The sequence below is a fragment of the Netta rufina genome, assembly GCF_964035555.1.
Source record: "Netta rufina genome assembly, chromosome: 1".
Classification (NCBI taxonomy): Eukaryota; Metazoa; Chordata; class Aves; order Anseriformes; family Anatidae; genus Netta; species Netta rufina.
In genome coordinates, this window is record NC_140123.1 from 177,666,991 (window position 1) to 177,690,795 (window position 23,805).

General features: G+C 36.9%; 1 long non-coding RNA gene across 4 annotated transcripts; it reads left to right on the forward strand.

Annotated features, from left to right (window-relative positions):
* Positions 1-616: 616 nt before the first annotated feature.
* On the forward strand, positions 617-23,772 carry LOC311214455. 4 transcript variants are annotated; one of them, XR_014618839.1, is made up of 4 exons: positions 617-740; positions 18,288-18,464; positions 19,872-20,203; positions 20,720-23,772. It is a non-coding gene; the product is annotated as an uncharacterized lncRNA (long non-coding RNA). The 4 variants fall into 4 exon arrangements; XR_014618842.1 differs by lacking the exon at positions 19,872-20,203 and adding an exon at positions 4,894-4,982 and having other exon boundaries at positions 630-740; XR_014618840.1 differs by lacking the exon at positions 19,872-20,203.
* The last annotated feature ends 33 nt before the right edge of the window (positions 23,773-23,805 follow it).

Sequence of the window (23,805 nt, forward strand, 5' to 3'; positions counted from 1 at the left end):
ATTCTGAATATATCGGTTACTTGCTTTTGAGTTGTAATACAAGTTTCCTGACAAAATTTGAATACGGTCATTTAGTTGGTAATAGCAAAATCAGCTCTGGAATAAAAGAATTCACAGATGTTTACAAATAGTTTGGTTATTTTGCCTAATTGGTCTTTTTCTAAGCTATTAGACTTTGTATGGTCTAAATGAAATATATGTATGTATCCTAAAGCATTGAAAAAAAAAAAATAGAAAGAAAGAAAGAAAGAAAGAAAGAAAGAAAGAAAGAAAGAAAGAAAGAAAGAAAGAAAGAAAGAAAGAAAGAAAGAAAGAAGGACAAAAACAAGCACAATATATATACCAGATAAAATTACGTATGAGAAGTTCCTTTACTAATTACTAATAAAATAATAATTTATGCATATACTGTTTAATAGGGACTGACAATGAGAAAATATATATTGTTAAAATTTTATTTCCACATGATGATAATCAAGAGGTACATCCAGTTGTTTGTACAGATATGTTGCCTTATCATTAACCTCCAACTTCACTTCCTTGAACTTTAGCTTACAAAGTCTCCAAGTCTATATATAGAAATCATTCTTGACGTTGCATTTCTGAGAAGTTCACATATAGAGTGGCCTCTTGGGCATAGCTCTGCTTATGTGCTGTTTGCCTGTGAACACTTGTACATCCCTAAATTATCTAGGCCTTTTTTTTTTTCCCCTATGGATACTTATTTCATGGACAAAATTGTGAGTAATAAAAAAGTGCTGGTTTTTTTTTGTGTGTGTGGGGGGGGGGGGGTTTGTTTCTTTTTTTTTTTTTTTTTTTTAATTTCAGTAATTATTTTCCAATAGAATTCTTAACCCATAAAATAGCTACTTCACATATGAAATGTGCCTGTATTATTGCTTTCTTTAAATGCACTAATACATACAGGAATGTTATTGTTTTACCTACAAGATATAGTTTCTCCATAGAGAGATTTTTAAATGAAATACATAGTTTTACAGTCATTCTTTATGACAATCCAGTGACATTTCCATGACAGGAAAGTTAACTTCATGAATATTTTTGTATGCCTGGCAATATTGTCCGCTATTTGTAATAGAGCACTAAAACATTGATCTTGAGCACTTGTAGCCCAGGGATACATATTTTTCAAAGAAACTCTTCGGTCATGTTGAATAATTTCCATTCCACCTGCAGTATCTGATTTACTTTAGAGACACTTATAGCTGTGTCAGTAAAACTGAGATTGATTAGGAACACAGCATACATAAGGCATGAAACCATGTAGTACACTGTCTTAACCCTTTTATCCTTTAGATTGTTTTCTTTCACTTAATTTGTTTTCATCTAGATAAAAATCAAACCAATCCATACAAGACTTCTTAACCCTAGTCTCAATCTGCCCTCCAATTAATTCCTTCTTCAACAATTTATCCATCTCCCTCTTCAGTTAATTTAAACTTCTTCTTAGAGAGAGTTCAAACATATTCCGTATTGTGGAATGTGGTTATAGACTTCCCTACAGGTCAATGGCTTATTTAACTACATCCTATGACCTTTTGGTTCTGGCCTAGTCACTGATTCAAACTCTGTTTTTCTGATCAGTCTGTTCTCCTACTCTCAGAATTTGAAACACTTCCAATTAGTCACTGTTTAATTGCTACCAGTAAAGGCAAAATTTGTCAAATGAGAGAATGTGACTTCAAACAAAGAAACAAAAAAGTCACATTTTTGAAAAAGAAACTTTCTGCTTTCTTAAGCAGAAAAATACACTTAAAGACAGTTTACTTTGTCTATTAAGGTATTCATCAATAGACTTTTTCCCCCACTGTGTTCCAGCTGTGCTTTAAATCTCAATTATGTTTTCTTAGTCATAAGAATTAAATTTATAACTAGTAAATTCCAAAGGTAACAACATTATAATAGAAAAAAAAAAAAAAAGTTGGTTGGTTGGTTGGTTTTGTAATGCCTTATTATTCGTTATTTCCAAAAAGTTGATTTGCATGATAGCATGATAACATTCTTGGAAATTCCAAACAATATAACAATATTTTGGAGATCATGAAACAAAACAACACCCATGGAAAAGAAAATAACTGGGTGAGTAAAAAAACAACAGAGGGTAAACTAGGAATGAAAAGCAGGAATAGGGAGAATAAAATTAGGAAAAAAAAAAAAAAAAAAGGATTTTTTTTTTAAAAAGGACCATAACTAATGAACAAACTAGCAGAAAGACTGTCTGAGACACAGAAGTTTAAAATAAGATAAAATAAGCTAAATAGAAGCTAAACATGTATGTAAGGAGCTCAAAAGCTTTAAACTGCTGAAAGGCTGAATGAATTGCCATATTGTTTTGTTGAAAGGTGGTTAGATTCTTTAAATTATGCATTCCAAATAATCTTAGATGAACTAGCCATAACAAAAGTCACTCTCACAACACTCCTATTTCTTGGTACAATCCCACAAACTCCTTTGTTACCAGTTTTCACAATATGAACATCGTCCATCTGAATAAAAAGAATTGAGAATCACTTTCAACCCTAACTGCTGCCTCAGCCTTATTTCCCTTAGCTTAGTGAAGGTGCCAGGTACTATTACCAGTTTAAATTTCTTTTGTGCAGTGTCAGCCTTGTTTGTTTGCATGTTGGGTTTCCATTCTACAGGGAGCCACAGCTCTGTAATAATCTCTTCTTAGTCAAGCGTGCTGCCAGTTGAGCAAGCGTAGCTGAAGTCCAGCATGGTTGAAGAGTAACCTTTTGACTGAGCCTAAAGGCAAAAAAAAAGAACTATACTCAATATAGAAGTAGGATTTGGCTATCCAGAAAAATATAAATGCTTCTCCTTCTTCTTTTATGACTTCAGGCTTTTTGATTCTCATACTTATTTCATCTATCAGTATTTATTAACTCTGTTCTTCAGAGATTTCCCCATTCCTTAATAGGGCGTTGGCATGGTGCTCATGAAAGTGCCCTTTTCCTTTGGCTGGATAATCTCACATACAAGTATTCAACTATGGTCTTCTAGTCTTTAAAAAAACATTTTACAGACCTGCCTTGTAGTCCAGATCTGACTGCTTCTGTCCATATTCAATTTATGTCCTCTTCCTTCAGTTTTCTTTAGTGGCAGGTTTTTTAAAACATGGCATGGTTAAAATACAAAGTTTAGCTGTTTTCCCTCAAATATAATCCTTTGATCTACCTGCAGTATGGAAGGTAGCAGCAGCATCCTTTGTCTATATCACCAAGTTGAGGCTATAAAAGTCTTAGGGAGTTTTGTTTTGTTTTGTTTTGTTTTAATGTCAAACCCTCTCTACTGGGCCCTAAACTAGTCCTATGCTCTTTACCAGTCTCTTTTAAATTAAATTTTGTTAAATGCAGATGGGACATATACCCATTTATACAGTACATAGATAAATGTATAAGACCATAAGTTAGCAAAAAGTATTTTCTTGTTAATTATCGCAGAATCACAGAATCACAGAATTTCTAGGTTGGAAGAGACCTCAAGATCATCGAGTCCAACCTCTGACCTAACGCTAACAGTCCCCACTAAACCATATCCCTAAGCTCTACATCTAAACGTCTTTTAAAGACCTCCAGGGATGGTGACTCCACCACTTCCCTAGGCAGCCTGTTCCAATGTCTAACAACCCTTTCAGTAAAGAAGTTCTTCCTAACATCCAATCTAAAACTCCCCTGGCGCAACTTAAGCCCATTCCCCCTCGTCCTGTCACCAGGCACGTGGGAGAACAGACCAACCCCCACCTCGCTACAGCCTCCTTTAAGGTATCTGTAGAGAGCAATAAGGTCACCCCTGAGCCTCCTTTTCTCCAGGCTGAACAAGCCCAGCTCCCTCATCCACTCCTCGTAAGACTTGTTCTCCAGGCCCCTCACCAGCTTCATCGCCCTTCTCTGGACTCGCTCGAGCACCTCCATGATAATCTCTGGAAAACCAGGAAGACACTAAAAATCTTCCATCAAAACTAATACACTTACCTAATTAAAAAAATTGTTATCCATTTATGCAGTTTTCTTTTCCAAATATCAGTACTTTAAAATCTCTGTTTCCTCTCCCTTAAAAATTTTGTGTCTGAAGTCTTTGATGAAAAAGTAACATGAGAATGATTTTTCTATCAACTTTTCTTGTAGTATGTGGGTTTGTTTTACTTGAGCTGTACTCTGCTCTGAAAGCTTGGGCATTATCTTGTTCTTACTAATTTCATTCTCAAGAAAATCTATATCAGAGTGAAAGCTGAATCCAATATTTTATTAATTTAATATTAATTAAATTTTAAATTTATTTAAATATTTTAAAATTAAATTAATTAAATTTGCTCTGTACTGTGAAGTGCTCTAGTATTACAAAAATTCATGCTAGTGATAAAGCTTGTTCATGATGTTTATGTAAATACATTTCTCTCAGATTCTATTTGTCTCCAGAATTTGTTTTTCCTTTACAAGAGAATCCTCTTGAGATGTCACATACCATAAAGTAAAACACAGCTTAAAACTAATCAAGATAAAATGAATATAAAGAAAATAATCTTAAAAAGAGCATCACATGGTCCAACATCCTCAGTAAAGATCAATACTGCAATACTGTGCCTGCTAGTAGCAGGCAGGCAATAATTAAAATACTTCAGCTTTATGTAATTCACTCACTGTTCTGCTTTTTTTTTTTTTCTTTCTTTCTTTTTTTTTTTTTTTTCTTTTTTAAAGCTATTAGCATGGCAAAATTCCAGAAAGTCCATTTCTTCTTCCAGATGCTTCATGTCACTATCTGTTCATACTTGATTTACATTTACAGTCCCTTCATCTGCTGTACAGGTTTCTCTGTGTCTATCATAAGTTACCGCACTTACTTCTATTCTTCTACTTCTTTCTGTTGCAACAGAGTTACCAAGACAGGCTTTTATGTGAAATAAAGTTTCCTCTACAGCATTCCTTGGCAATTTTCTTCCATCTCATCCACTTCCTAAAACTGTAAGTGTACACATAATATTGTTTCTCCTTCAAGTTAATCTGTCCAACTTAATCTGACATTTACCTTTGTCAAAACAACAAAGTTTTCTCAAATCCATTGAAACATTCAATCCCGAACAGTTACACAATAAGCTGAAATATAAAGGAGATAAGAAATCTGGATATATCTCCAGTCCTTTTTTTTTTTTTTTTCCCTGCTGATTTCTTACTTACCTCTGTTTCACAGTGGTGGGTTTTAAAATTGCTTTTCTTTCTATACATGAGACATGCTTCTGTCTTGAAGAGTGATGGCCACAGTAGGAATATGAAAAACATGACAAATGAAGTTTAGGACAAGGAACCTAACATCAAACAACATATTTGATTTGTATCTACAATGGTCCATTACATAGTAAAGACAGAGACAGTATACTAGAAAGTTAATGAGCTAACAAGTACGTCTTGTATTGACATTTCAAACAAAAGCATTAGTCTGAATCATTTTTTCTTCCTTCTAAGGTTTTAAGCAAATACATTTTAAATGCAGTTTTCAGTAAAAACATTAATTCTTCTCAAGAGCTATCCCCCCATTCCTCCCTACCCACCTCCACGGTGAAGTAAAAGCTGTGCTAGAGCCACTGAAATGTTAAGATAATTTATGAAAAGAGAGTTTTACAAGTAATTAAAACCAATACTTACATCTTATTTCTCAAGTGTATGTCAATGGGATATCATTAGATATAATACATGGAACAGGATAGAAGAAAATAATGTATATGAGGATACATTCATTAGCCAGAGACTTAACTGAATGTGAAAACCTGCTGACTTCAATGCCTGCAAGTGGTGAAAACTGAGAGTACACACCCAGTCTAAAAATGCAAGAAATAGCTCAATTGAAAAATATGTTATGAAAAAAAAAAAAACAGAAACAACAGCCATCAAATGTTGATTGAATGCTACAGACTCGGACATTAGTGTATTGTAGGTTTCTGAGCTACTCTTTTGAACTAGGCATCCTTCAGATCTGATTAAAGATGATCTCTATATTTCTGTTTTGTAAACTTTTGTCTTCATTTTTTTTAATTGGCATAAAACACCACAGCCTTTTGCCAAAGAGTAAATTTCAAGTATTTATATTATTGTGTTTATAAATATGCAGTTCTATACACCTCAGCACAAATTGCTTGGGAAAATTTAATTGCATTTAGAATGTGAAAATCTGAATCAATTTAGTAATAAACTAGAATAAACTAAATAGATAAACTTTTTATAAGAAATTCATGCCTATAGTTTTCAGAAAATTTGTATTTAAGATGTTCTGTACCTAGTAATATCCCATTGCCATCTTGAGCAAGGGAACTTTATATATATAAACCTTGTTATGTTACACTAGTGAACTATGTGACTGTCAGCATGTTTACATAATTGATCATGCAAGCTGCACTTCAGTTCACAGTGACTGCCTGTTATGTCAGTTCCTTCAACACTATGATGTGAAGAGAGTTAAAAATGACAGCAGACAACACAGTTGCTTTAGGGTGAAAGATTTGAAAAGGATCAGAATAAATGTTTCTTGAAGCTAGGGGTGAGTGTACAGAAGGCTATATTTCCTTACATTAAAATTGTACTACATAGTTTTCATATCACTGATGACTTATATAGAAACAATAATAATATGTCAATAGAATTTAAATGCTTAGATTTGAGTTTGGAAAATGGCTTATATATATATTATATATATATATATTTAAAGACTCCATTATAATGGTAAAGCTACAGTTCAAGGTGTTTATCAGAATCATTTCAAATCATCAGACTGGGTTAACATTATTTGCTTAACCCTTGATGTTTCTTCACCTGGAATGATGAGAGCAGAACAGTGGGAAATATGTCCAGCCAATCTCACAACTCGTTCCATTTTTCTTGTATTGGGACATCTGGGACTCTGGCCACCAATACTGACTGCAATATCCCAATTGAAAATTATACCTAATGCACATTGTTAGGTTGTATTTGCAAATGTGAAAGTGTATTCAACCAGCGTGGGACTAGAATAGCTATGCAAATTGCCCTCTCAGCCACACAGTGACATGGCAAGGTTTAAATGGAGGTTCAGCATGGACTTTAGGCTTTCCGTGGTCATTGTATCTCTGTAAAAACACAGGTTTGTCAGAGAAGACAGTGGCAAACACATATTTTCTAAAATAACTGTTTACCATGAAAAATGGATAGCTGGAGAGAGCACATGCAGAAACCATAAAATATTAACACTTCGTGACTACTTTGGATGTAAGGTATAGCTAATTATTGATGTTGCTAAATATTACACACTGGTAAGATTACAGAACACATACAGTACACAGAAGAGGAAAAATAAGAAGTTGTACATGGATAATGACAAGCCTGTGGTAAGCCAAAGCAAGATGAAGCAGCGAAACAGCACTCCTTCTACACACAGCTTTCAACTACAATAGGAGACAAACCATTCTGCTTCCTTCCTGTTATTACTTTTGCCAACAAATAAAATGAACTTTCTGTGATGTAAGCCCTCCCAGGTGCCATATATTGCCAGGGCTGGACAGCAGGGGGCTGCTGGGTGAAAGAGGGGCTAGGGGCCATTAGGTGGTAGGGCACACCCTTGCCCTCACAGACACTGAAAAAGCAGTGGGCAGCTGGGCCTGGTATGTGGCCAGATGAAACCAGAGTCATGGGCCTGGTGTGGTTGGTAGCTACAAGACAGATCAGAGGCCTCACAGGGAAGCCCAAGCAGGAACGTAACCTGCAAGGCCCAAGGCTGAGCACAGGCCTGGCTGCAGCAAGCCCCTGGCAGGCGTCAGGGGCGAGAGACAGGGCCTTGATGAGGCTACAGGGTGAAGGAGGGGAGCTACAGGTAGAAGCAGTGAGGAGTTTTTATTTGTTTATGTTTTTTTTATTATTATTATTTTTATTTTTTTATTAGCAGCCACAAGTACACTTATGATTACAGGAAGTTTGAAATCGTTTTACACTTTTTGAAGTATTTCTGTTGGATGAGATTCAATTCCCACAAGCCCATTCCTCCAACATTGCCATTATTCTTCCTCATAACACTGTAACATAAAAGGGCAGGGCAGTTGTCATGTTCAGTAAATAAGAAGAGAGCATTCCGATTATTTACCTAAATATTACTGTATTTATAGAACCATTATTTTTTGATAATATTAAACAAGAGCTAAATATATGAAGTTTCTATTGTGTAGCTCCCTCAGGGATATACACATAGGAGTTTCTAGGTGAAACTCAGAAAACTGCCTTAATTCTTTTATATTTTACAGCTATGGAGAAATAACTTATTGTATATGAATAACAGAAATGCTAACAATTCTGTTACACTGCAAAAGTCCTAAAACTAAATACTGAAAGTAAGTCAAAAGACATGTTAGCAGCTTCTTACAAATATCTATAGTTTCTTCATGTCAGGAGTAGAAAGCGACAGCTTCTCTCTCTCTCTCTCTTTTTTTTTTTTTTTTTTCTATTTATTTTTAAATATATAATTGAAGCTCTTTCTCTCTAAATAGAATGGTAACTGTCTGCATTAATAAAGGGAATTATCCTATTCCTGTTTTGCTGTTCAAGCATTGACAACTCGTAATATGCTAAACCTTCGATGAGGCCCATCAGTTTTGATTGCAGTATAACAGTGTAGTCTTTCCCTTAGTAACTAATTAGTTTTATTCATATAGACACATTTCCACCATGCAGGTAGAATAGAGTAAAATGTGTATTTGATCCCATTTGTAGTCTTAAGAGCATATTATTGTAAATAACACCGTTCATCAGTTCAGTTTCTTCTATTTACTTGATTGGCTGATGTTTGAAGACCTGGAGTAGCATTAGTGCCGAACATATGCTTTCTTAATTAATTATCTATAATTTTAAACTTTCTACTCCATATTTCAGAGTTTGAATCTATATACTAATTTAAACTACATATATTCTTATATTTCTATTCTTAAAGGATGTGTTTATACTTCAGACATAAAATAGGCAACATACCATAAGTTTTTAAAAATACTTTATAATTAATTTGAAATTCCAGGAAACTGCTAGGCTTCTCATTGCATTCCCTTCAGGGAGATGCCTGGCAGTCATGGCCAGCCCTCTACTACATAGCATTGAAGGGGGAAAGAACATCAACAATGGAATTTACCAATCCATAAATGTACTGGGTCTGGCTGGGATGAAGGTAATTTTCCCTGCAGCAGCCCATACAATGCTGTAGCCAGAACACCATTGGTATCATACCAATGATTTTTCTATTGCTGAGCAATGCTGGCACAGCACCAGTACTCCCTCCAAACCCCCCTAGAGCCAGTAAGCTGGAGGTAGGCAAGATACTGGGAGGGGACATCACCAGGGAAGCTGACCAAAACCAACCAAAGAGATATTCTATAACTTGTGGTGTCACATTCAGCTACAAAAGGTAGGAAAGGGGAAGGAGATGGAGAGCTCTCCTTATGAAGATGTCTGTCGTCCCACACAATCGCTACACTTATTGAGGCCCTGCTTCCCAGGCTCATTGATGAGAAGTATAGACTTTTTTTCTCTCTCTCTGTGCTTCTGCACAGCCCTTGCTTTTTGTTTGTTTGTTTGTTTGTTTTCCTCTTTTTTTCCCTTTTGGTTAAATTATCTTTGTCTCAACCTGTGAGCCTTTTTTTTTTTCCTTTCCAGCATAATTCCTTCTCCTCCTCTTCCTCTGAGTAGGGGGAGAGAGAGAGCAGTTGTGGTGGTGTATCTATCCAGCAAGGTAAAGTGACCACAATGAGCCAAACAGATATCAAGTTTATGTTTCACCTGGAACCTCAGTAAAAATGCAGAATTGTTCCCTTGGCTAAGGTTCTCTTCTCTTCCATCTCTGCCTTCTATCAGTACATGATGAGATAAATAGTGTATCTTCTCCAATATATTGACTGATTTTTTAATACTGCTAAGGCCTCCAAGCCATTCCAGATCTTCAAGGCTGTGGCTAGCAATGCTGATGAGAAAAGCTGCACTTGACTTTTGTGAGAACGGGCAGCAGAGCTTGGAGGACCTGAGGCATCAATATGCAGAAGCTGCCTTGTATAAAAAACACCAAATTTCTGCAGACATATCCAGGCTAGAATTAACTAATTTATTTATTTATTTATTTAACTCTTCTTCCCCAAGGAAGAGAAAAGAGAAAAATAGCCCCAAAGGATGGAGGGTAAGATGCTCATAGCAGGTGGGCACAACCTGGGAGTGTGTACATCAGACAGCAGAAAAGGCTATGTCTTTGTAAATGTGAGGAAAGACTTTTTGAAAGAAAGCTGTGAAGGAAAAGTGAGGACAATGTCATTGAAACTCTGGGAAATACTCATGGGAAAATATTCTGTGTCAATTTATAAAAGTGTAGAGATTAGAAAAGTCTCAGGAAAAAAATGGTTTTGCAAATGATATCGCAGAGGGAAAAGGCGTTGAAAGAACAAAAATGTTTGGTAAGAAGACAGGATCAAATGCTCCAAAATCCATTAATAAAAAAGTTTCTGCTAAAATGCAAAAAGATAAAGATGTTTATTGGACCATACAGATTCACATCCTTCCTGTGGAGTAGTTACTGGCTTTTCTGCAACCATGACAAGTAATCTAACAAAGGAAAATGGGAGTATGATTACCAAGCATGGAAAATAGCTTCACTGAGTAACTAGTTCCATTAGATGGTGTACACCCCAGAAGAGCAATGGCTACCATGTCCCTTATGTTATATCAATGTAGGTAAATGAAGTGTGTCTAGGACCATTCATTATCTGGTATTGATACCAATGGCCCACATTCACACTATTAAATTAGCTATTATTCTCCAAAAGACAGTCACTCTGTTCAAATTGTCTATAAGAATAGTCACAGACCCAGGTAGACTTTTGAACTCCAGGAGTTGCTTGAACAAGTGTTAATTATCCTGAGACAAAACTGTGACAGAGATGCTTTGCAGGCATTTTAATTTACTAGTATTGATGCAGTCTTAGAGACTAACTTTCTTGGTTTTGGACGGTTTGTACATTTCCTTGTTCAGTGCAATTTAGAAATCTCATTAATCCATACATAGTTCTTTTTTATTTTATATGGAACATGGATTGAAGATGTTAACTCACAAAAGAAGTAGTGCAACACCCAAAAGCTTTTGTGAATGCAGCTTTTAATACTTTAGATAACTATAGGATAACTATAGGATTAAGTTAAATCTCTGTCTGTGTATGTGAAAAAAAAATATGCAAGACAGAATAGACTCATTGTACCTGAGTCTGTGATAGAGTAAAGCAGTTGTGCTGACTGCTAGATGTCTAATTTGCTCTTTGGATTTATCCCAAAATGATTTAAGATAGAAAATTCCATTACTTTTCAAACAAACTTGTTCATTTAAGTCATTCAAGTATTTTAGAAAATCAAATCAGAAGTTTTCAGTGATTTTTAAAACTTTCAGCTGCCTACTTCTGAGAAGGGTCTGTTCCAAATACAAATTATTAAAAAAGATAAGATAGGGGAAATTTCTCTCTCTCTTTATTTCTTTATGTTTTTATATATTTTTTTTTAATCCAGTTAGCAAAAAAGCATAAATATTCAGACTTAGCTTCACACCCCTGCAATGATTTTCAGTACTGGCTACTGATTCAGCAGACTAAGGATATCATTTACAGTGCCTTAAAAGTAGAAAGATCTGCTTTTAAAAGTATTGAAAAATCAACCCCTGAGCAGCAGGTCCATTCATGCTTGGCACTCAGTTATTGAGGACTCAGTGTCAGTTTGGATTTGGAATTGTGCCATAAGGCAATCCAAATAAATTTAACCAACTGTAAAGAGAGAACAGAAAGTCTTAGTTTGTTGAACTTGCTACTACTGTATTTAGCATGGCTAAAAAATAAGACTTCACTTACTTATATAATTAATCTTGAACTTATTTACTAAGAGCTAAAACAAATCTTTTGAAAACTTGTGTGAACATTTAAGAAGAGAGAAAAGTACATATTCTTCCATTTGTTCACATAAAACTCCTTCTAATTTCTAGAGTATGTGACACGAATGGGATTTCTAGGTGATAATGTGGCAATAATCCACAGAGGACCTAAAACAAAGCAGAAGTTGTCTGGACTGTGAACATTTTAGCTTACTTGTAGTCTTTGCTCAGATGTTTTCTTTCTGTAAGGAGATGTAATCACCAAAAAGCCCTGACGGATATATGTATGTTAAAACAAAATGTCTAAGACTTTTCAACCTTTTCTGTAGAAAAATAATAGGCATTAGGTTTGGTAGAAATTATTTTAAAAATCTTTAAATCATCTTCAAGACTGCCTGAGTGCTCTCCAACTGTGAATCAAAAAAAGAAATCAGCACTTGGAGAAACCTGCAACTACATAATTTTGTGTGATCCAAGGGAAGGTCAAGATTAATTTGAGCAATAAAATTCAAGCAGAATTAGGAGACAATTCGGCCTTGATTTTGATTTGTTTAAGTTTTCTGATGGTAATCTGCTGTGCAAAGTATTAAATCATATACAAATTAAGGCTCGGTTCCATGGAATTTAACTGAGACCATCAAAGTCTCTTTTCAACTCACTGAAGAGAAACTGGAACTTCAGGGGGCAGCTCAACATGCATAAATCCTGTGGATGCTCTGAAAGGGTCTGTGTACAAAAATCAATTAAGTAGGGCCTTGACTATGCATACAGCCACAGTCAAATGGCTGATTCATTTGGTAAATGAATCTTGGCTTGGAAGTTCTGCAGAGAATTTAGTATCCCTTGTTCACAAATAACCCTAAAAATCCATTTAGATTCTGGATTCTACTGTGACTTCTGAGGTCTTCTCTGTTTGTAGGGCAGCATCTCCTAAGGACAATTAATATCTTTCAGGAAAAAAGCAAACAAACAAAAAAACTACAGTCAAAAATGTTAGTCTGATGTTTGCTCATAGTGCATCATTTAACACTGGATGTGGATGAAAAAGCAAAGAAAAATAAGTAAGAGATGAAAAATTAATTTTATCCCAACTGTTCTTCAAAATGCAGGCACAGAAAAACTCTCTCCCATTTTTATTTTTAAATTGTAGATGTATCAGAAAATAATTCCCTTAGTACATAGTGTTTTCATGTAGAACTATTTGAAAGATCGTGGCATGGCTTTTCCATTTACCCTGCATCACTGTAGACGGCTGGCAGGAAGAAAATAAATTAATCTTAATCATTTATGAAAAAAAGTCTAAGGCATTTTGTATAAAGCCTAAAAGTGGACATTTCCATCTTAGTCATAATTTTTGGTGGTGTTTGTGAGCTTCTCTATTTCAAGTTTGCGCCTTGTTTCGATTTTTAGATATAATTGCTCTTTCCCTTTGCAGACTTAACAGCCTTCTTTTCACTGAAAATAAAACCTTAAAAATCAGCTGACCTCACTACTAGGTGTTAGGTAGTGCTATTATAGATTCTTTTAGGAATTTACATAAAATTTGTTTCCTGTTGTGGATATTTTTTTAAAAAAAGATATATATCTTATCTCAGTCACCAGTTAAAACATTCTGTTGTTGAGAGCTCTGTGGCAAAAGGTATTTCAGCTTTCCTCTAGCACTTTGTACCTCACCTTGCTTTATATATTTCCCTGAATATTATTTCTCTGTACCATATCCATTCTATTTCTATGTGCAATATCTGTGAGGCCCCTCATTTCAATGTAGCAGCTAACCTGTTTGATGCAAGCTCTTCAGGCTGAGGAAAACCTTGAACTTGAACCTTGCTATTTTGCAGGTGAATATGCTAGCCATTTAGCTATCATGTAGAAAATAGTCATTTTTAAGCACCTTTCTGTCAAAATATGTACTAAAATAAAATCTCCAGGGTATGGTCCCAGATGATATATTCCCCCATGGAGCCATTGTAGCCCCACAGAAGGTTGCAGGTCTGTTTTTAATCTTGCCCCCATCACCTTAAATACAATAATTAAATACTGCCCTTCTCAGCCTGCCCTGAGTCTTCCCATACACCCTTCTGGTTAGCATAGATGCCAGAGTCTATTTTATGGACCAACCCTCTTAAACACTAGTGCCTAATTTATGTTGACCGTAGTGACTTACTTGGCACACACATAGAAATATGCCTGCTGAATCATTGTAATCTTTAATGGTGAAACTCTAAAAGTGTAAGATGTCATGAAAATAATCATTAACACTGACATCAGTCTTAATAGGTATTTTTCAAAATGCTTTATGGGGGTAATGTTTTTCCTCCATAGAGGAAGACAACTAAAAGAAAAACATTTCCATTTACCAGATTTTTGAGACATATACTGGGGGCCAAGCATCCCACAGGCAGAAGCAGCCAAGAAAGAAATAATTGCTCTCAACTTTACATAGGGAGCAGCACAGGTAAAAAGAACTTACAGCTAAACATTTCAGTCTTTACTCCACTGCTCACTCTTTGAAAGCTATTTAGGAACTGAGACTTTTCAGAAGTTGCTGTTGAAGCAAGCATTAAGCATTTGTATAGATAATGAGAACATTCAGTTACATTAGAAAGAGCGTAAGATAAGTAAGGAATATAAACTTTCATGGCTCAGGGTACAACACTAACTGCCTGGGGTTGGCAACTAATTTTCCTTATGGCAGGTTATTTCAAACTCTTAATTATAGGAAATATAACTTACTGACCCCTGTCAGGAAGGGGTTACTGGACAAATAGACCACCCATCTGAACCCTTATGATACTTCACAACAGCTTCAGGAACCATCCATTTCAGTCATGGAAGAATGCAGGAGAAAAAAAAAAAAAAAAAAAAAAAGGAAATACATTTCTTTAATTACAGGCTCATCTAAAGAAGGTTAAGAAGTTAAGTAGTATAGCCTGATCTTAGATCTTGAGACATCACAATTCTACAGAAAACTCAGGACTATTTGTGTGATTAACCCTTGTGATCAAATATATAAAATGATAGAGATTGCTAAAAAAATCTCTCAATTACTTCATTTATTAATTGAGAAGTGTTTAATAAAAATAAAAAATAAAAATAAAAAATGAGGGTGGTACATTTTAGTCCCTAAAGAATATAAAATTAAATTTTGACATTAAACAGAAGGATATGAGAAAGGGTTAGATGTCAAATAAATGCTGCGTGAATGTGAGTTAAATAAAAATTCTGAGTGTGATGTGGAAGATAGTGCATGATGTGGTAGGTTAATATAGTTCAAACAAGTTATCAAAAATTAAACTTTTTTTTTTTTTTTTAAAGTAGGGGTTCTGTCACTGTATGATGAGTACAACCTGATATTCAGATACAGCTGCTGCATTTAAAAATGTTCAATACCTTCAGCTTTTTATTTGCTAATTAGATCAAAGATAAGCCTCTCGTCCAATAACATTTTAAATAAATTCCAGTCAAGAAGATATTCAGATGGTGATATAGCTTGAGTATTGGTAATATTTTCTATGTAACCTTCTTACTAAAAGTCTCTTGAGGTGTGGATACATAAACCAGCTTCTGGCTTATCTTTTATTTCACAAATTGAAACAAATAAACAAACAAACAACAACAAATCAACCCACAGCATTCAGTGGCGTGACAGATAATGCCACCACATGGCGCACACCACCACATCCACATATCCACCACATCCACCACAGGGCACACACATTTTTTATTTTTTTTAATTTGAAAACACTTAATAACACTAGATGATGCTAAGTTTGAAGTTGTGGTACTAGATGTGGTAGTTGTGGTACGATGAAGTTGTGGTACCACGAAGAAATGGTTGGTGACCTAATACAACACTTGGATGTGCACAAGTCGATGGGGTCGGATGGGATCCACCCAAGGGTACTGAGAGAACTGGCAGAGGAGCTGGCCAAACCGCTTACCATCATTATTCAACAGTCCTGGCTATCAGGGGAGGTCCCAGTTGACTGGCGGCTAGCAAACATAACGCCCATCTACAAGAAGGGCCATAGGGCAGACCAGGGGAACTATAGGCCTGTCAGTTTGACCTCAGTGCCAGGGAAGCTCATGGAGCAGATTATCTTGAGAGTCATCACGTAGCACTTGCAGGGCCAGCAGGCGATCAGGCCCAGTCAGCATGGGTTTATGAAAGGCAGATCCTGCTTGACGAACCTGATCTCCTTCTATGACCAAGTGATGCGTTTGGTGAATGGGGGAAAGGCTGTGGATGTGGTCTACCTTGACTTCAGCAAGGCTTTTGACACCATCTCCCACAGCATTCTCCTCAAGAAACTGGCTGCTCTTGGCTTGGACTGGCGCACGCTTCGTTGGGTTAGAAACTGGCTGGATAGCCGGGCCCAAAGAGTCGTGGTAAATGGAGTCAAATCCAGTTGGAGGCCGGTTACTAGTGGTATTCCCCAGGGCTCGGTACTCGGTCCTCTTTAATATCTTCAATGATGATCTGGATGAGGACATTGCGTGCACCCTCAGTAAGTTTGCAGATGACACCAATTTAGGTGCGTGTGTTGATCTGCTCGAGGGTAGGAAGGCTCTGCAGGAGGATCTGGATAGGCTGCACTGATGGGCTGAGGTCAACTGTATGAAGTTCAACAAGGCCAAGTGCCGGGTCCTGCACCTGGGGCGCAATAACCCCAAGCAGAGCTACAGGCTGGGAGATGAGTGGTTGGAAAGCTGCCTGGCAGAGAAGGACCTGGGAGTGATGGTTGATAGTCGGCTGAATATGAACCAGCAGTGTGCTCAGGTGGCCAAGAAGGTCAACAGCATCCTGGCTTGCACAAGAAACAGTGTGACCAGCAGGGCTAGGGAGGTGATCGTTCCCCTGTACTCGGCTCTGGTGAGGCCGCACCTCGAGTACTGTGTTCAGTTTTGGGCCCCTCGCTACAAGAAGGACATGGAGGTGCTCGAGCGAGTCCAGAGAAGGGCGATGAAGCTGGTGAGGGGCCTGGAGAACAAGTCCTACAAGGAGCGGCTGAGGGAGCTGGGCTTGTTCAGCCTGGAGAAAAGGAGGCTCAGGGGCGACCTTATTGCTCTCTACAGATACCTTAAAGGAGGCTGTAGCGAGGTGGGGGTTGGTCTGTTCTCCCACGTGCCTGGTGACAGGACGAGGGGGAATGGGCTTAAGTTGCGCCAGGGGAGTTTTAGATTGGATGTTAGGAAGAACTTCTTTACCGAAAGGGTTGTTAGACATTGGAACAGGCTGCCCAGGGAAGTGGTGGAGTCACCATCCCTGGAAGTCTTTAAAAGACGTTTAGATGTAGAGCTTAGGGATATGGTTTAGTGGGGACTGTTAGTGTTAGGTCAGAGGTTGGACTCGATGATCTTGAGGTCTCTTCCAACCTAGAAATTCTGTGATTCTGTGATTTAATAATCTGCACATGGACTTCACGTAAAGGAATTACTGAAGAGGAGTATAGATGTAGGGATGAGGATGTGGGTCCTGCTACCTCGGGGGTTCCTGGTCTATCCCCTGAAAAACAGCCATGTCATTTCTTTGCAGCCTTTGTCCTCCACTTTTCTTCAAAAGCTGTGATTAATTTCTGCACAATAGCACAGGTCTCATCATACTATGATCGAGGGTTAAACCGTCTACTTGGAATTTTTTTTCCTTATTTCTTTTTTCTTTCTTTCATTTAGATTTGTATTCTATATCACAAATGGTGCATTTGTACATTAATTGTGCAAGACATTGAATGTAGTGAATGATGGGCAATCTTGCCATTAGGAAGGCAGATTGTGGTCGAAGAAATCCTGGTTCTTTTCCAAACTGGTTGTGATTATCTTACATGACCTTGGACAAGATGCTTAATAGACCATGATAAGACATATCGGTATGGGGAGGAAGAGAATAGTAATTTCCTTGATCATAATAGTAATGATAGTAAAACATTCAAAAGAGAGAGGATTATTCCATTGTATAGCACAAAACCAAAGGATCGCCAAAGTCACAAGAGTATGCAGGTTCATCAGCAGTTCATCAGATTTCTGAGCAGGATGCCTATAAAATTATGCCTCTGCTATCTATTTTACTTGTAATATGCTGAAAGAGAAAGTGTTCAGAACTCTGATTATAATGTGGAAAACAAATCTAAGTCAATTAAAAGATCTGTGAAAAGCAAAATTCTGCATAGCAGCAGCTGATGTCTGTCATCACTTGACTTCACTACGTTACTTGTCTGAGAGTGTTGTCCAAAAACTTCTTGAACTCCAAAAGGCTTGCTGTCATGACCACTTCTCTGGGGAGCTTGTTCCAGTGCTCAGCCATCCTTTCAGTGAAGAACCTTTTCTCAATATGCAATCTGAAATTCCACTGATGCATCTGCATACCATTCCCTCAGGTCCTATCACTGGTCTGGTGAATAGAGAAGAGATTAGTGCTTGCCTCTCCACTCATGGATGCGGTCTTCTCTCAGTCTCCACTGAACAAACCAAGTGATGTCAGCCACTCCTCATACGTCTTCCCCTCTAGACCATTCACCATCTTAGTAGTCCTCCTGTGGATGCTCTCTGCAGAGGTGAGTTCAGAGCAGAGCCAGATAATCAATTCCCTCAGCAAGCTGGCAATGCTATGCTTAATGCATCCCAAGATACAATTGGATCTTCTGGCTTCCAGGGTACACTGCTGACTCAGATTCAACTTGCCAAAACTCCCAGATCCCTTTCTGTGGGGCTGCTCTTCAGCCTTTTGGCCCCTAATTTGTACATATATCCAGTATTGCCACTTCCCAAGTGAAGAATCTGTCACTTCTCTTGTTAAACTTCGTATTATTGGTGATTGTCCTGCCCTCTAATTTGTCAAGATCTCTCTGCAAGGCCTCTCTACCATCGAGGGAGTCAGCAGCTCCCACCAATTTAGTGTCACTGACAAACTTGCTTTGTATACCTTCGAGTCCTGCATCCAAGTCAGTTATGAAAACATTAAAGAGAACTGGCCCTATAATGGAGCCCTGTGGAACAAAGCAAGTGACTGGCTGCCAGCCTGATATAACCCCATTTCCTATAACCCTTTGAGCCCAACTGAGCAGCCAATTGTTCACTCATCATGTTATGTATTTATCTAGCTGTATGATGTACATTTTGTCCAGAAGGATACTGTGAGAAACAGAATTGAAAGCTTTGCTGAAATCCAAAAATATTACGTGAACTGTCTTCCCTTGGTCAGGGAGGTGGGTAACATGGTCATACAAGGCAATTAAATCCATTAAACAAGACTTCCCCCTTGTAAACCCATGTTGTCTGTGACCAATGACTGCATTGTCTTTCAGGTGCTTTTCAATAACTTCCAGAATAATCTTCATAATTTTACCAGGCACTGTAGTGAGACTGATGGGCCTTTAATTACCAGGGTCTTCTTTCTTGCCCTTCTTGAAAATTGCAACAATGTTCCAGATGAGCTTCCAGTCAACTGGGACCTCCTCAGATTCCCAGGCCCATTGAAAAATAATTGAGAGAGATCTCATGATGACATCAGCCATCTCTCCGAGTATCTTGGGATGAATTCCATTGGGCCTCATAGACTTATATGCATCCATCTGGAGCAGCAAACCCCGCACAACTTTGGGGTTGGCTGGGAATTTATCATTCCTGCAGTCATGGTCCTCCAACACAGGGCTCCAGGGATCTCAGAGCCCATCATCGGCATTAAATTTCTGTGCTTTGTCTATGTCCCTATTTGTGAGGTGACCATTCTCATTAAGTAATGGCACAATATTCTCTCTGGTCCTCCTTTTGCTCTTAACCTACATTTAAAAAAAAAAAAAAAGCCATTTTTAATGTCTCCCACAGTACTGGCCTATGTCAACTCTAACTGAGCTTGGTCCACACAAATTTTCTCCCTACAATGGCAAACAGCATCTCTGTAATCCTCGCATGTCATCCAATCTTGCTTCCAGTGTCACTTTCTCTTTCTGCTTTGTCTCTAGAGGAGGATCCCTGCTCAGCCAACCTGGTCTTCTGCTCCACCTGCTTGCTTTCCAACATTTTGGAATTGCTACTCCTAAGAGATGGTAGTTAAAAAGTGACTAGCACTGATGGACCTGAAAACCTCTAAAAGCAGTTTCCCAGGGGACCTTGCTAGCTAATTCCCTGCGCAGCCTGATGTTACAGTAAACTGCTTGTTTATTAAAGCACTGTCTGGTGTCTTGGCTTTGCTTTTTCTTTTTCCTTGGATAGTTCTGCACTAAACTCTCCCTTTTGTGAAGGCTTCACTGTGCAACCCATGACAGCTTGCTAGTCTTCATGGTGCATCATCTAGGTAAGTCATATTAAAAGAATGGGTGGAAGACAGGGAAATCACCCCATCTTCTGCTATGGTGACTGTTTCTTTGTCACAGGGCGTTCTGTATTCATACTTACGAATCCCAATGTGCATTAGGTTAATTATTCATTCATTGCACCAGCTTTCCACTTCCTCAGTTGTTTTATGGTTTTCTGTTTGTTTGTTCATTGGCTTTCTTCATGAGGCTTTGATGCTTACACATTGCTGACGTGTATAGTTTTGCCCTGTTACTCCCTCAGATGCAGTTGCTTGTGTCTGCTAAGACTAATGATGTCTCATCAGCTTGCTCTACAAGTGCAGTCTGGAAGTTAGAAGGCAGATGCAATTCCATATATTCATTCATAAAGGAGGCATTTATGTGGCATCTCATATAGGGAGAAAAAAAAAAAGATTTAAAATGTCAAATCAACTTATCACTTTTTAATGTCCTACATTTCCCTTGTGCTCTTTCGTATATACCTCCTATGAAGCCATTTCCCTATTGTGTTGCAGATATGAGCCAGCAACAAAATGTCAGAAAGCTGGGGTTGAAGAGGAAGGATGGTGACTTAGAAGCATCGTTCATAGCTTGAGTCCATGCGACTTTTGCCCCAGATTTAATTATTGCCAGAACAAGCATGTGTTTCACATCAGGAAGTTGAAAATCATATATCAGTAATACCTTTTAAGATGTGATTGTGTTATTGCTGCTGCTGGGTCCCTTCTGCTTTTAGCAATACGGTCTGTTCTTCATGCTCTGGATAATGAATGATCTGTTACATATCTTACTCAAATCAGTAGCATGTTCAGCTTATGATTTCACTGAGCTATTTCCATTCAGCTAGTTATGAGATGATGTAAAATATCATGCACAGTAATTTGATATCAATGTGTAATAAAATGGTTTCTTTTACAGGAATCAGGTATCTTCTTAGATACTTATTACAAGTGGTACATGAGGCTACTGTAATAGTTAGGATTGCATATACTGAATCTATAAATATAAAGGATACTAATGCAGCTGCCTTCCTGCCCATCATTAAAGAAAACACCAAGTTTACTAATCTTGGTAAACAGAATACCTTCAGAATCACAGAATATACAGAATAACTGTCATGGATCTCAAGGTCTAGTTTAACCTGTTCTCTTGTCTCAAATTACAGACAGTCCAGATAAATATTTGTCTAAGCAATTTTTAAAACCTTGCAATGAAAAACAAGCTAATCCAATGTTTTATTATTATTAAAATTCATATGTTTCCTTCCCCATGTCTAGCCCGAAAGTCATATTGTTGCATTTTAAGCCCAATGCTTTCTCTCCTGTACATGATGGAATTAGAAAATCAATAATTCTCTTCCATTTGACAGCAACCTTTTATGATTTTGAAGACTTTCTGCCCCGGGCTGTCCAGACTAGATAAACACAAGTCCTTCCAACATTTCTTATAGGTCATATTTTTCTGATTTCTTTTTTGTTGCTTCCCTCTAAAGACTCCTGTTGTCCCTCATTTTTCTTGAATCTGGTGCCTAGAAGCAGACTGCAGATGAATGAAAGCAAAATACTGTTTTCTGCATTTATGGACTATACTGTTTTTCACAAAGTGTGTATTTTCCTTACTCATAACAGCACATTGTTGATGCATGCTCAACTACAGTTCACTGTAATCTCCAAATTTTGTTTAAATCTAATCCAGCATGTGCATTCGTAATTATTCAATCAGACTCTCTGCTCATCATTACTGAGTTCAGATTACTGTGGTATAATATCATTCTCCAAAATGATTGCAGATACTTCTACCATTGTAACATCTTCAAACTTAACAGACATAGTCTTTAGTTCATCATCTACATATATGCGTGTAGATATATGTATATCCTATATATATAAATCTTATATTTATATATATCCATATAAATTCATACATATTTATAAATATATACATGCAAATATAAATTTACAAATATGCCTTGAGGCATATCACAGTTGAATTCTTGGGACAATTAAAATTTCATAACTTGTATAAGGTAATTTGTGTGACTACAGATGGCTTTGTTGGCACGTGGATGTATAAGCCCCCCAACGCTGCAGTCCATATCAGTTGCTGATACAGACAACCCAACCTCCAATCATGGATCCCTTCAGTAACTAGGCTCAGACACCCCATCCATCCAGCAGCTGAGCCTGGATCCTCACTTTCCCCAGTTGCCTCATGTGTGTAGGAATATGTCTACAAACCTAAAGAACTTCACTGAATTTGTTTGTAAATGTAGCAGATGTAGACAGATTTGGCTGTTTCTTTACACAACATGAACGGAAAAAGAAAATCAAGAAAAGCCAGAGGAACAAAAGCCCTTATTATTAACATCTCTCTGACACTGGTTTTGCAGAATATACACCCATAAATAAGAAGGGCCAGCAGAATTTTCTAGCTTAAATTTTCCAGTCAATATATGCAAGAATATCACCCCAGCTCAAGAAGAGGAGGATGGAGGGGCTGAGCTAATGGAAAGGAAGGAAATAAACCCTAACAACCGAGAAAAATAAAGCTCATCTAATCTGCTCTTGTTCTGCTTCTTTCTGCTTTTATAGATACATGTTAGTATGTTTGTCACCAAAATTAATTATGACAGTTATTTCTTGGAAATTTCTTGTACCTTTTTTCAGTTTTCTTAATTAGTTTGGGGAAAAAAAAAAAATAAAAAAAAAATAAAAAGCCAATCAAAGTAATTGTGAATTTACTGCAATTAAGGTCCAAACAAACTGCACTAGTTTTAACTAAGATGGGTTCAAAGACCAATGAAACAGCTTTATGAAACAAAGATGACAAGACACAGACAGTGAAGAGTTCAGAGAGTCTACAGGGCTGGAGCATTTAAGAAGGTTAGACTACTGCCTAGAGAATAGAGAATTTTCAGTCATTGAACCTATCATCTCACTGATACACAGATGTGTCTTCAAAGAGCTATAGGTTATTTTCATCTTGTCTGAAGTTCTGATAATTGCATGATTGTAGCTGAAATGTTTAAAGACCTTTTGTGTAATCTGTTAAATTTTTTAAGTACTATCCTATCTGAAGTAAAATTCAATAAATATGAAAACAAGCTGGCTCATTAATCTGCAACTGAAAAGGTGTCATTTTTCTAGTTCTCCTAATTTCTAACATGTAAAAGCTTTACTAGACATTCAGAGTATACTTACACTATATATTTATAGTATTAATTGTATAGTATTTATATATTAATTACGTAATTTCAAATAAATATGGCAATCAATAGTAACATTTTACTATACTTGAGAAATGAATGAAGCATTATATTCAGATACTGCAATGTAATTGATACACATTTTCATTGAATATTTACTTCAGCAAGATATACAAGGAATGTTTATATAGCAGTCCCAAAAGAGATATTAAAAATACGTAAAATGTACTTGGTTTAATAATAAACACAAGCACATTAAAAGAAAAAAAAAAGAAAAAAAAATATATATCATATACGATTAACTTTTCAGCTACAGAAGTACTGATTCTTCAGTATTAAAAATAATAAGACAATACAAAATATTATGTGTAAACGTATGTTTTTTTTCCATACACA